Genomic DNA, 10,169 nt, shown 5'->3' with positions numbered 1-10,169 from the left:
TCCCTGGTAGCTTTTCAGTACTTTTAAAAATGTTTCCTCCAGCTTTTTTAGTTATGCTCAATGAAAAGGAGTTGGAACCATATAACTCAGTCCACCTTCTGGACAGGGTGCCGTAGGCAGTGCTTTTAGAATGTACACAATTAAAAGTCTATATCCCCAAATACCATATAACATATTTACTCATGTCATATGTTAACATTAAACATTCAACATGTGAAGTTTTTAAAATGTGAGAAATAACAATGAGGATAAACAGTAATCATAACTTCACCAAAATGTGTTAGTACATTTAGAGAAGCACTGGAGATGTTCATGAGGTTGAAAATTAAAGGCAGCCATGTGTACTTTTTTTTGTAAAACACTGATTTCCCCCTCCAACATTTTATCATGAAAACTTTCAAACATACACTAAGTTGAAAGAATTTTACAGTGAATACCTGTACCACCTGGATTCTACCATTAACATTTAATGTACTTATCGTACATCTTTCCATCTTTTTGTCCATCTTACTACTACCTTATTTTTTTAATTTTATGTGTTTTATTGATTGGGGGGGGGGGGATAGAAACATCAGTGATGAGAGAGAATCATCGGTTGGCTGCCTCCTGCAGCCCCCAGGCATATACCCTGACTGGGAATCAAACCATGACCTCCTGGTTCATAGGTCGACATTCAACCACTGGGACACAAGGGCCAGGCAAACTAATTTTTAATGAATTCCAAAGTAAGTTGCAGTCATTAGTACACTTTTCTCTAAATATTTCAGAATGCATTTCATTAGCTAGAGTTTATTATTTATTTGTAATTTTCCCCCCAATCTATATATAAAATGTTCAGATCTTAAGTGTACATTTGCTAAGTTTTAACAAATACACACATATACCTACAGTGATATCTTAAAAACAACCAGGATTTTTTTCTTCTTCAAATTCTCCACTGATCAATTTACAAATTTGTGTAAAATGCTTTCTACCACCCTAGCCGGTTGGGCTCAGTGGATAAAGTGTCAGCCTGTGGATTGAAGCGTCCAGGTTCCATCCCGGCTGGTGACACCTGGCTGGGTTGCTGGCTTGGTCTAACGGGCAGGAGGCAGCTGATCAATGATTCCCTTTCATCATTGATGTTTCTATCCCTCTCCCTTCCTCTCTGAAATAAATAAAAAATATATATATTATAAAAACCTTCTACCCTGAGCAATTTTCATGACAGGCCTGGACCTACAGTCTGGTTGGGGCCAACTCTTGGCCAATGGATGGGACTAGGATTGGGCATGGGACCAGGATTTTTGAATTTGGAAACATGCCTTCTAGTTTAGGATATTAATGGCAACTAGGCACCTTCTCAGGAGAGGGGGCTGCACTCTTAGGTACAGTGCTGGCAAGTGACCCTTGGGAATAGAACAATGGCCTGGAAAGGCACTGGGCTCTCATTTACCTCAACCTTCTATTGGATTGCCTTGCTTTGTTTTCATTACAGCATTTAAGAAGTTTTTTATTCGCTTGTTTGTTGTCTGTTGTCCCATCCATGTTTCATGAGAGCAGAGACCTTTTCTGTCTTATTCCCTGATGTGTCTAGCACATAGTCTGCACTCAGTAAGTATTTGTGAGTAACTGACACATTGTTCCATTTACTACTTGGGGAAAGGAGGCCCTGAGAGAGGAAGTGGCTTGTCTGCAGAAACAGTTCTTTACCCCAGCAATCGCCAACCTTCCGGACCTCCTGGACCACTGGTTGGCAACCACTGCTTACTCCATCCTCCAGCTCTCCTAGTGTGGTTTTTTCCTGATGACCCCTGTGACTCTTGGGGCACCTATCTGTAGGTATATGCTCCTGGCCCTAACTGGTTTGGCTCAGTGGATAGAACGTCAGCCTGCGGACTCAAAGGTCCCAGGTTTGATTCTGATCAAGGGCATGTATTATATCTTGGTTGCAAGCACATCCCCAGTTGGGGTGTGCAAGAGGCAGCTGATTAAGGTTTCTCTCTCATAGATGTTTCTAACTCTCTATCCCTCTCCCTTCCTCGCTGTAAAAAATCAATAAAATATTTTTTAAAAAGATAAGTAGGCCTGGGAGAAAGGGTTTGGCCTCCTACTTGGTTGGGCTTGGTATAGAAAGTCTGTCCCCCCTCCTTATCTCAGGTCTTCTCTCATCTTTGAAGATAGCCCTTTATCCTGTGATAATGGGGGCGAGGGGGGAGTCATGTACACCCCAGTGCCAGGATGGGGAAGCTGGGCTTGTCTCCACAGGTGGGCAGCTGAGGATGGGACTCTCTCCTCTTCCACTGGAAACTGTATGTGTGTTAAGTAAAAAGCTGAACTCTCCTCCAGGTCTCTGGAATGAGATTCTCAAGACCCTGCCACTTTTTGGTCTGAGGTGACAGACCACAAATGGTCTGACCACAGTGCAGCTGCCTCATGGAGGGAAGGAACTGCATTTATTGAGACAGGGTTACGTGCCAAACTGTACATGCCTGCAATTCTCAGTCCAGTGCTGGGAGGTTCCAGGAAGAGCAGCAGAAGGATATTCAAGTCACTAGCCAATGGAGAGGCTTAAACCCCAGGGTTGTCTCCCACACCCAATTGAAGCATTTTCCCAAGTGTGCTCAGACAAGCTGGGGATCCTTTTTTTTTTTTTTTAAGGATCTTAAAAGAATAAAACTACCTACTTTGCCCTAGCCTTTTTGGCTCAGTGGATAGAGTGTCAGCCCATGGACTTAGGGTTTTGGGTTCGATTCAGGCAAGGGCACATACCTTGGTTTTAGGCTTGACGCAACTAATTGATGTGTCTCTGCCTCTGTCCCTCCCTTTCATTCTAAAAATCAATAGAAAAATTTCCTTGGGAGATGATTAACAAAGCTATTTATTTTAATGTAAGAAAATATAAATAGCATGTCAAACATTTTTAAGGTAATTAAGTAAAAATATAAATGAGCCAGAAGAAATGTATTAAAGAAATAATAGTGTAGCTCAGATGTAGATGAAGTAAAACCACACTGGTCAGGTGTGTCCTGGAGCGCTGCTATTCTAGCTACCCAGGTGCTTCCTACATTCACAGGCATTGTTTTTCAGGATTTCTAAACACTTTGAACGCAGACTTTTCACTTTTCCATTGGTGTGCAGAGACTAAGTTCGGGCTTCCTGGGAAACATGAACAGCGGGCATAAGAAAGAACCTGCCCTCATTGGGTCTAACAGGAGACTGGGCTTGCGGCCTGGGGGCCTTAGAGCTGAAGTGTCTGTCGCACAGGGGCGGCTTGGGTTTGGCCATTTCACACTACCCCGCCGAAAGGGAGTGAGGAACACTTCTCCAGCTCAAGAAGGGACTTTTCTACTGGGGAGGGGATGGCCCGAAGGAGGCCCACCGCATCCCGTATTTGTAGGCCGTAGCTCTCTGATGGGCCATTCCCTTCACGAATACCGGGGAGGGGGTGCATAGTGGTGGGGACTGAACGTAGTAGGGGCACCAACCCCGTGAAAATGGCAACTGATGTGGCCTCCTCCTCCTGCGCCAAAATGTCTCCACCGCACTCGCCCTGCCAGGAAGAACTGACACTGGCCACAGCCCCTTCCCCTGGAGCGCGCCAAACCACGGGACAGATGGTGGGAGAGGAGGGTTCGGGGTCCAGGAGGAACGGGTCGCCGCAACCCATCCCAGGTAGCGCAGACTCCTGGTCTCGGGTGAAGGGTCATTGCCAAGCTCCGCTTGCAGACTGATGTTCAATCTATCTCCACTCCCGGTGAGGGTCTCCGTGTGTCAGAGGGACGCTGAATGGTCTCACCCCCCACCCACCACGACTCTAAATGGCCTTTAGCCCATGACGCTCAAGTCCTGCAGCCTGGGACCCCGCTCCTGCTGGACAAACGGCCGGCTTTGGGGAGGCACACTAGGATAGGGAACCTTGGAGAGGAGTTACACGCCCCCAATCCGGTCCCCGGCCCTGGGAAGGGGGGAGAAAGGAGATGGGGACTCATCTTTAGGTCCTCCTCTCCCCCGCCAGGCTTATCGGAAACAACACCCCGCTGCAGAGCACCATGTGTTGGGTTTCTACCCGGCTCCGAGGCGAGCCAGGCCCCGGTAGGTGCATCTGGAAGCCAAGGCTATTTCCCTGGGGCTCGGGTGGGGATGGCGTGGGCCGACATGACGTAAGACGACACCCACAGCGCCAGACCCGTTCTAGGGGCTTTGCAGGTTCCTCTCTCTCCCTAGTGAGAGGCTTCTTCCTGTAAGTACCTTGCAGCAATCGGGAAACAAAAAATCCAAATAGAACAGAGTTGGAGAGAGGAGTGGAAAGACGGCATCTGAGCTCCAGCCCGCCCTTATCGCTAGACTTCGGCGTAACTTGTATTCGGACTCAGTTTTCGCATCTGAAAAGTGGGAAGAAGGCCCGGGTCTAAGGGACTGGGGCTGTAGAGAGGCGGAAGGCGTGGGTGCACCGGCGGCCGGTGCTCCCAGGGTCCTGCTCCCACGAGGACAAGGGCTTGGATCGGGTGCACATCTCCAGGGCGGTGCGCGAGGCTGTGAGAACCAGGAGGCAGGCGCTCGGAGGCGCCCCAGGGCGGGACCGGGAGGCCGGGAGACGCCCTTTCGGCCCGGACCAATCAGCGCCCACCTCTTAACAGCCAATGAGGAGGCGCCTTACAGCCGAGGCCGGCTCGGGAGCGAGGCCGCGGGGAGTGCGGCGCTGACAGAGACGCGCGCGCGCGATCCATCTCGGACCCGGGACCCCCGGCAGCTATCCCCGCCGCCCGCCCCAGTCGCCCCTCCGCCACTTCTGCTCGCCATGGAGGCGAGGCCGCCGCCGCCGCCGCGGGGCTCCAAGCCGCGGGCCGGGCGGCGGCCCTGAAGGCGTGTGGCGGGCCGAGACGCCGCCGCCGCCGCGCAGCCGAGGCGGAGCCGCGGTCCTCGTCCCCGGCGGTCCCGCCCAGCGCCGGGCTCGGTGAGTGTTCGCGGCCGCCGCCGCTCCGGGGGCTTTGGAAGCGGCGGGGCCGGGAGAGGGTGGCTCCCGGGCAGGGGTGGGAGGGGTCGCTGGCAGGAACCCCAATCCCTATTTTTCCGGAAGAACCCTTCGGGTGTCTAGAATCGAGCTGGCTCCCACATCCTTGCACGGTCCGGGGAGAGGGAAGGGGAGGGGGGGAGGGTCCCCGGAAACGTGCGGGACAGGACGCTGACCCCTGTCGAGTGCCCAGGAACTTTGCGTGCAAACCAGGGATGCCATAGTTTATTCTGAAAGAAGAAACTCGGAGCAGTGAGAACAGAATTTGCCTAGGTCCATTTCATAGGAAGAAAGAGGAGAACTCCTGGCATGAGAAAATTTGCTCTTGCAAGAAACCAACTTTTCTTCCCCTTAACGGCCCCCAGACCCCTCTCCCAGGCCTCTCTGTATTCGGCCCACTCCCAACTGTTGAGGCCGCTTAGAAAGGGAAATTGGGGCTCAGAGCTGCCCAGAATTCAGAATAAGCCAATTGGGAATGCATATAGGGGGGATATATTTTTTTACTTCTAGTAAATAAAATAAAGAATATCGTGTTGTTGTTTTAAATTAGGTCCTAACTGTATTTCCTGAAGATAAAAATAATAATGTCAGAGCTGAACCCAATATTGAAGGGTGTGTTTTTTTCCCCTCTCTGAAGTCAGGTTGTTTGTAAGACAGGAAAAGAATGTGCAGAACCTCCCTAGGCAGGGTGAATAATTTCAGGAGCCTTTGCCCAGGGTAGGATTCCTGCTCTAAACCATCACATCTCCCCGAAGATCTCCTCATTGGCCACCTGCTCGCTCTGAAGGCAGCCCAGGAACCAGAAGATGGTGGGCGGGGAGAGGCCTGACATGGAACATGGGCGAGCATCTTCCTGCCTGGCCACTCCTTCAAAAAAACACACAGCTGATGCTGTCACTTGTTTACTTAAAAATTCCCTCACTCTCCTTTTCCCATGGGATGAATGAAGCCTGAAATGTCTTATCAAGTCATACAAGGCCCTCGACAGTCTGGCCTCAACTTGTTCTTTCTGTTTTAGCCGAATTCTTGGCTTCTCCTTCCCCGTGTCCCCCTCCCTAGCCATTCGGAGCTGCTTGTCTGCCTTTTCACGAGTTTGGATGCCGATGCTTGTGTGGCCTCTTCCCTCCCCACTCGTACCTGGTCAGCTCTGTCTTTTCCTTTACAGTCCCTTTCACTAGAGCAGCTTCTTGAGGGCAGGAGCTGTGTCATGTGCACCTTTTCACCTCCGATGCTCAAAGGATTTTTCTCTCAATTGTCTTGTAGGTCCTATCCCATCTCTTTCCCACTTAGATCTTGGCTCTGTTTACTTCCAGGTACTCAGTTCCCAAAAGAATCTTTCTTGACTGTTTTCTGAAGGCTTTCTTGGAGTGCATGCCTAGGACTTTTGGTATCTCTGATCCTCCATCTTCCCATTTTCATCCCAGTCAGTGCCTCCCCACCACACCCCCCATTAGTAGTCAGCAGGCAGGAACTGTCAGGTGTCATATCCCACTGGCATCCAAGTCTTGCCTGACTCTCTCTGAAAGGCCAAAAGCCTCCTGGTGTCTTCACCTCTGCCTTCCTGAAGTGGTCTGATGATACGTGCACTCTAAGACAGCGGTCGCCAACCTTTCGGACCTCACGGACCATCAGTTGGGGACCGCTGCTCCTAGGCAAACGGGATCCAGGAGGCTGTTTACTGGGACTTTTTAGCTGCTTATTTACCATCTGGGTGAAATTCAGAACCAGAAAAGCCAATCCTCTGACCTAAGCACATTCATGCGCCTTCTGTTTGTTAAGGGAAAGTGCTTGGGATACAAATTAAAAGTGAGGAGATCCAGTCTTTTTAAAAAAATATATATTTTTATTGATTTCAGAGAGTAAGGAAGAGGGAGAGAGAGAGAGAGAAACATCAATGATGAAAGAATCATTGATCTGCCGGCTTCTGCACACCCCGCACTGAGGATTGAGCCTGCAACCCAGGCATGTGCCCTGACTGGGAATTGAACCTTGAACTCCTAGTTCATAGGTTGACACTCAGTCACTAAGCCACGCCGCTGGGCAGGAGATCCAATCTTAACGTTTGAGGAGCTCACAGTCTAATGCAGGACAGATGAATACAAATACATCACAGGTGGTATGAAAGTGCAATAATAATAACTATTTTCGTTTATTTGCTTTGTGACAAGCTATGTAATAAATTTCCATGAGTTATTTAATGCTTTCAACAGTCATGTAGAGGCTTATTCCTATTTGACAAGGGTGGAAACTGAGACTCTACAGTGGGAAGATGAGAGAATAAGCAGGATTTGATCTTGGCAGTCTAGTTCCATAGCATCTGCCAGGCTGTATAGAAAGCATTGCCTCCCTAGGTGGTTCAAGAAAGCTTTACTGAGTAGGGGCTTTTGGGTCATGACGGGTGAATCGGAGTTTGTGTATGGTGGACAGGATACAGGAAAGAGGGAACAGCACAAGTGGGCTTGGAGGTGGGAGGAACCCACTGTCCTTGGGGAGTCGAGAGGTTAAACGTAGTTGGACTGAATAGGAGGAAGAAGGGTGGAAGATGACAGTAGGGTGAGTTTGAGGGCTATAGGTGCTGTGTTAAAGTTTGACCAGAGGAAAGCCACTGGAGAATTTTTTTAAAAAATCAGGGACTTGGGCTGGCTGGGCTTTAGGAAGGACATTGGGGTATTGTGGGGCCAGATGTTGTCACCCCTGCAATGGCCAGGCTCCACAGAGGCAGAATCACAGCCTTTTAGACTCGGATGAGGCCTCCAGAGATTCCTACTCAGTTTCATGAAAAGATAAATACATATAAGAAAAAATTCCAATAGTGTACAAGAGGGCATATAGAGAAAAATAAGCCTCCCTCCTACCTTGACTTCCCCAGAGATGGCTGAAGTTTGTAGTTTTGTGGCCTTACATAGACACTGTTCCTTTATAAACATGTGTCTGTTTACCCATACTCATCCCCTATGTAAGTTGTTTCCAAGTTTTCCTATTACAGTTTTACAATGAATTTCCTTATACATACTTTATGGGCTCATGTATAAAATTATGTGAACAACATACTTCTGAGAGTGGAATTACCAGCTCAAAGGATATATGTGCATTTAAAAAATACATTTTGTTGACTTTTTTTGAGAGAGAAGAAGGGAGAGGGGGAAGAGAGATATCAATAGGAGGGTGGTACATCCAATGGCTGCCTCTCACATGACCTCCATTAAGGAGCACTCCCCACTTGGGATCAAGCCCACAAACCTGGCAGGTGTCCCGACCTGAAATCAAACCAGCAGCCTTTTGGTGCTTGGGACAACGCCCAACCAACTGAGCAGCACAGGCCAGGGTAATTCATGTGCATTTAAAGTTTTTAGGCATATAGCCAAATCATTACCCCTTCTAAAGGGTTGTACTAACTTATCCTCTCTCCCCCAGATGTGAATGGGACTCAGTGGATCTTCATCAGAGTATGCACAGGGCCCCTCCCTATGTGAGTCTAACATTTCTGTCAGTTTACAGGGGAGACACTGAGGCTCAGAAAGATAAAGAGACTTGTGCAAGACAGTGTAGGTGGTGGTGGTTTTTTAAGCAGCTCTGATATTTGTATTTGCCCAACACCTTTTATTGGAGGTGCTTAGAGTCTATTAGTAATCATTGTTGCATTATATTTCTCCATCTTCATGTGGAAAAAATGAGAAAAAGGTGAAGTGATGTTTGAAGTATAAGCAGGAAACTGGCCAAATTTAGAATCTTGTCTTTTATTTCTAGTTCAATAATTAATAAATGTTCTCAAATGCCGAAGCTGAAAAAATGTTTGTTTTTGTTTGTTTGTTTTTTTAAGAAGTGTTTTTTTCAGGGAGTCTAAAAAAATAAAAAAATAGTTATAACACTAACTTAATAAAACTGATTAGTAAACCTACAATAACCCCGAAACTGGTTTGGCTCAATGGATAGAGCGTCGGCTTGGGGACTGAAGGGTCCCGGGTTCGATTCCGGTCAAGGGCATGTACCTTGGTTGCGGGCACATCCCCAGTAGGGGGTGTGCAAGAGGCAGCTGATCAATGACTCTCTCTCATCAATGTTTCTAACTATCTCTCTCCCTTCCTCTCTGTATAAAATCAATAAAATATATATTAAAAAAAAAACTATAATAACCCAAGGTTAAAATTTGCTTTAATATATTCTTTATAGAAAAGATAATTAAATGTTAAACTTTACTGTAAATTCATATTCATTTGTGTCATTGGATAGGCCTAGCTTTTTTTAAGTTCTAATCAATACATACAGAATATTTTTCTATTATCTTTAAAAAAATATTTTTTTTATCGCCCTAACTGGTTTGACTCAGTGGGTAGAGCGTCAGCCTGCGGACTGAAGGGCTCAGGTTCGATTCCGGACAAGGCCATGTACCTTGGTTGTGGGCACATCCTCAGTGGGGAGTATGCAGGAGGCAGCTGATCGATGTTTCTCTCTCATTGATGTTCTAACTCTCTATCCCTCTCCCTTCCTCTCTATAAAAATCAATAAAATCTATTTTAAAAAATATATATTTTTATTGATTTCAGAGAAGGGAGAGGGAAAGAGATATCAACACTCAGGCATGTGCTCTGACCTGGAATTGAACTGTGACCTCCTGGTTCATAGGTCAATGCTCAACCACTGAGCAACACTAGCCAGCTATTTTTGTATTCTTGCATAGCATCAACTATTGTATTTTTACTTAATAGTGTCCTATGCATTGATAATTGTAGTTTGTGCACTCTTTTTTATATTGATTTTTTTCTTCATTTTACTGTTTAAAATGGTACTTCTGAGCACCCATGTTCAAATATGTCTTTTGGATTATTTTCTTGGACTTTTATCACTAAAGTGGGTTCACTGACTTCAGGAAATGGCCTCAGGACCAAAAGCTGAGTTAATTTATAACACCATCAGCAATTGATGTGTGCTGACAGTCTAGCCAGTGCTATTACAAACACTGATATTTGGTTTTGTTAATTTAAAAATAATATAAGGTACCTTGAATTACGTTTAATTTACATTTCTTTAGAAAAAGAGTCCAATAACTCTTTAGATTTTGAAAGTGTGATATATATCATACCCAAGAGTTATGTAACTAAAAGCAACTTCTTTTTGAAGAAAGGCATTATTGATGGGACAGAAATAGTGTAGAAATTTAGGGTAAGATCATATTGGT

At 46.6% G+C, this 10,169-nt stretch overlaps 1 protein-coding gene across 4 annotated transcripts in view; it reads left to right on the top strand.

Moving 5' to 3' along the window:
• The first annotated feature begins 4,638 nt into the window (after positions 1–4,638).
• The window catches only part of PTPRA (protein tyrosine phosphatase receptor type A), a 108,929-nt gene continuing 103,398 nt past the window's right edge, over positions 4,639–10,169 (top strand). For 3 of the 4 annotated variants that reach the window (XM_084886881.1, XM_084886879.1, XM_084886878.1), the window contains exon 1: positions 4,640–4,936. The gene's annotated coding sequence lies outside the window, so the exon portion shown is untranslated. Of the gene's footprint in view, positions 4,937–10,169 lie in introns of all 4 variants that reach the window. The other variant, XM_084886880.1, reaches the window with a different exon arrangement.

This window comes from Pipistrellus hanaki (assembly GCF_964339955.1).
Source record: "Pipistrellus hanaki genome assembly, chromosome: 6".
NCBI lineage: Eukaryota > Metazoa > Chordata > Mammalia > Chiroptera > Vespertilionidae > Pipistrellus > Pipistrellus hanaki.
This window is presented reverse-complemented; position numbering and strand designations above follow the sequence as displayed.